Source organism: Prionailurus viverrinus, chromosome A1 (genome assembly GCF_022837055.1).
Source record: "Prionailurus viverrinus isolate Anna chromosome A1, UM_Priviv_1.0, whole genome shotgun sequence".
NCBI classification, from domain to species: domain Eukaryota; kingdom Metazoa; phylum Chordata; class Mammalia; order Carnivora; family Felidae; genus Prionailurus; species Prionailurus viverrinus.
The window spans coordinates 84955916-84960368 of NC_062561.1; the positions used below are offsets into that span (position 1 = coordinate 84955916).

Genomic DNA, 4453 nt, shown 5'->3' on the forward strand with positions numbered 1-4453 from the left:
CCTCTTGTGACTGACTGCCTTTGCTGGTTCCAGAAGTTTTGGGCTGTGTTGTTATCTTTTTCATTGGCTTACGTGTACTTTTTAATTTCCTCTTTAACTTCTTGTTTACTCATTCATTCTTTAGTAGGATGTTCTTTATTCTCTAATTATTTATTTTTCCAAAATTTTTTTGTGTGTTTGATTTCGAGTTTCATGGTGTTGTGGTCTGAAAATGTGTATGATCTCCATGGTTTTGTACTTGTGAGGGCTTATTTGTGTCCCAGTATGTGATATATCCTGGAGAATGTTCCATGTACACTGGAGAAGAATGTGTATTTCACTGCTTTAGGATGAAATGTTCAGAATATATCTGTTAAATCCATTTGTTCCAGTGTGTCATTCACTGCCATTGTTTCCTTGTTGATTTTCTGTTTAGATGATCTGTCCATTGCTGGAAGTGGGGTTGTTGAAGTCCCCTATTATTATAGTATTATTATCAATGAATGTCTTTATATTTGTGATTAATTGATTTATATATTTGGGTGCTGTCACATTTGGAACATAAACATTTACAATCGTAAATATCAAATCTTCCTGAATACTAAACTATTGAACCTGGAGTGTCCTTGGCATCATAGATTTCAAATATATTTAGATAAAGTAAGATATAATTTGAAGTTACATGTAAGTTAAATTATACTTGTTTGTGACATAAATAAATATTCTGTCATATGAATTAAAGCAAAAATATCCAGTTTTGGTATAAATATTTCATGAATAAGTAGTTATAAATTGATTGTAATGTATTCACACTTTTGAAACACATTTCTATCCTTTTATCAGAACAAATTACCACCAACACACTGACAGTGGCATAGACATTAGACACAAGCTTCTGGAAATCTAGGATGACTGGATAATATGTCCATAACAGAGCTGCAGAGAAAGAGATGATGGCATCCACCAAGTATATGGCCACAAAGAAACTCAGCCAAAACAGTACATTCTGGGTGGTCTTTCTCACTGGGGAGACTCTTAGGGAGAGGCTGGTGCTGTGATGGTGGTGGCACCACCTCTGATACCTGGACAAGGGAATCATCAGGTATGCACTAGAGAGTAGCATGACTCCTATGAAGAAACATCCCTGGATAATGTCAGTGTGAGAAGTAGAACCCTGATGATGGACCTTATGGGGGGAAATGAGCAGCATTTACTAACATTCAGTAGATTATTCTGGGTCACATTAGAAGAAGAAGTAGCAATATACAAGATGCAGTTACTATTGAGAGACAAACCGAGAAACCATAAGATGATAAATGAATGGAAGATGTACTTTGTGCATTTAGGTTTAAAACTGGCCAACCGGGAGGTACTGGGGCTGATGATAATGGCCTGGAGGATGCTCAGAAGGCAGGTGGTCCTCATGCAGGGGTCCCCCATTACTCTGATCACGCAGAATAAAGCCTTATATTTTAAATCATTCAGAAAGTTCAGTGATTCCAACAGGGTTTACACAATAAAAACAATGAAATGGAGAGTTTCATTATGCAGACAAAGGCCAAATGACAGGTGATTAGGTCAGTGGGCTTAGACCTGTGATCCAGAGGATCATGAAAACATGGAAGAGAAAGAGGAAGGTGTTGGTGGAAATTCCAATGCCTACTGGTAAAAATTGGCATATTTTAATAGTCAAATGAATGGAAGATGTGATCATGATAGGTGCAAAAACATATTTATCTGGAAAAAATAGACCTCACATGATCATTGTAATTAATTTTGTTGCCATACTCACCACCACATCACAGTTTTCATTTTAACCAAATCTATTTTACAAAATCAATGTAAAACCTATGTTGTATGAAGTCTTAGTATAGTCTCAACATAATTTGCACACCAATTTGAGTGTGAATGTTATTTTATAGTCATACATATCTATCTGACATCTATCTATCTATCTATCTATCATCTATATATCTATCTAAAATCTATCATCATATGTATTATCTAACAAGGGAGAGAGGGGGAAAGATGAAAAAGAGAGGGTGGGAAAGAGAGATAATACACACAACATAACCAAAATCATGGCAGGACAATGTACCCATTTCTCTTGCTCCAATGTACATGCATTTCTTTTGATTTCTGTTCTGCATTACCCTGACTCATATTCAGCATGAAGAATACTAATAGCCATATAAAGAATGCATAGGTATTTTTCTTTATAATTGAACTGTTGTAAATTTTATGCTAATGGGGAAAGAATTACCAAACAATTGAGAAAAAAAATATCCAAGTGTGTTCTCCATCACATACTATCACTTTCTATTCTTCATCCTTCAATATTTAGAGACCGTTATGAAACATTTGTCATAACCTGACAATTCATCATAATCTCACTTTAAAATCAGATAATTATTAAACATCCTTCTATCTACAACTGTAATTCTCATTGTCATACAAGCTAATGTATTAATATCATGGATGTGAATATTTGGTTGTAGACACACAATTGGGGTGAGAATTACAAAATTGATTCAACTTGAACATGGCTCACTCCCCTTTATTGTCAATTAAAGAGATTCATTTTGTAATCTCTTTTTATATCAGTAAGGAATTGCCAAAGATAGATACCAATTTTCTAGAAAAGAAGAGGACAAACACATGATTCTCCACCTTGTGAAATTCACAAATTTGTATTAAATGTTTATATGAAGATTATTTCATGGGACTCCATTAATAAAAGAATATATTCCCATGCTTTTAATGCTGCTACATTCGGGGGAAGATGGCAGCGTAGGAGGATGCTGGGCTTACCGCGTCCTGCTGATGACTTAAATTCCACCTACACCTGCCTAAAACCCAGAAAACAGCCAGAAGACTAGCAGAATGGAGTCTCCAGAGCCAAGCACAGACAAAAGGCCCATGGAAGAGGGTAGGAAGGGCGGAGATGTGGTGCACGATACACGGACTGGCGGGAGGGAGCCGGGGCAGAGGGGCAGCCCTCTGGCAAAGCAGAGCCCCCGAGTCTGGCTTGCAAAAGCGGAGGGGCCGGAGGGAGTGTGTTCTGACAGCAAGTGGGACTTAACATCTGGAAGCTTATAGCTAACAGCTCTGATTGGAGAACGAGAGGGCTGGATGACAACAGGAGAGAGTTGTTGAGCCCAGAACAACAGAGAGCAGCTTGGCGGGGAACACAGGTGCTTGCCAGTGCCATCTCCCTCGCCCATCCCCCAACCAAAATCCCAAAGGGAACCAGTTCCTGCAAGGGAACTTGCTTAAATTGCGCAAACACCCAATGCAGTGTTTCTGTGGATCCATCCCTCCAGGGGGTCAGACTCCCTCCCGGTGCCTCAGGGCCCCTCCCAAAGCGGATCTCCAAAAAAAGCGAGCTGAGCCTGACCTTCCCGAAGCTGTTCACCTTGCCAAACTACCCCAACTAATACGCCAGATCCCCAGCACCACAAGCCTGGCAGTGTGCAAGTAGCCCAGACAGGCCACGCCACCCACAGTGAATCCCGCCCCTAGGAGAGGGAAAGAGAAGGCACACACCAGTCTGACTGGCCCCAGTGGTGGGCTGGGGATAGACATCAGGTCTGACTGCGGCCCTGCCCACCAACGCAAGTTATTCAAGAACCACAGGGGAAGTGCCTCGTAGTTACACACCACTCTAGGGACTATCCAAAATGATGAAACGGAAGATTTCCCCTCAAAAAAAAGTCCAGGAAATAATGACAGCTAATGAACTGATAAAAGACGATTTGAACAATATAACAGAAAGTGAATTTAGAAGAATAGTCATAAAATTAATCACTGGGCTTGAAAACATTACAGAGGAGAGCAGAGAATCCATTGTTACAGAGATCAAGGGACTAAGGAACATCCAGGAGGAGGTAAAAAATGCTATTAATGAGCTGCAGAATAAAATGGAGATGACCACAACTCAGACTGAAGAGGCAGAGGAGAAAATAGGTGAACTAGAAGATAAAATTATGGAAAAAGAAGAAACTGAGAAAAATAGAGATAAAAAAATCCTGGATATGAGGGGAAAATTAGAGAAATAAGTGATGCACTAAGGAGAAATAATATATGCATAATTGTTATTCCAGAGGAGGAAGAGAGAGGGAAAGGTGCTGAAGTATACTTGAAGAACTAATAGCTGAGAACTTCCCTGATCTGGGGAAGGAAAAAGGCATTGAAATCCAAGAGGCACAGAGAACTCCCTTCAGATGTAACTTGAATCGATCTGCACAACATATCATAGTGAAACTGACAAAATACAAGGATAAAGAGAAAATTCTGAGAGCAGCTAGGGATAAACGTGCTCTAACATATAAAGGGAGACCTATAAGACTCGTGACCAATCTCTCTACTGAAACTTGGCAGGTCAGAAAGGAACGGCAGGAGATTTTCAATGTGATGAACAGAAAAAATATGCAGCTGAGAACCCTTTATCCAGCAAATCTGTCATTTAGAATAG

At 39.5% G+C, this 4453-nt stretch overlaps 1 pseudogene; it reads right to left on the minus strand.

Annotated features, from left to right (window-relative positions):
- Positions 1 to 764: 764 nt before the first annotated feature.
- LOC125163853 (vomeronasal type-1 receptor 90-like) lies at positions 765 to 1693 on the minus strand (annotated as a pseudogene).
- Between the last annotated feature and the right edge of the window lie 2760 nt (positions 1694 to 4453).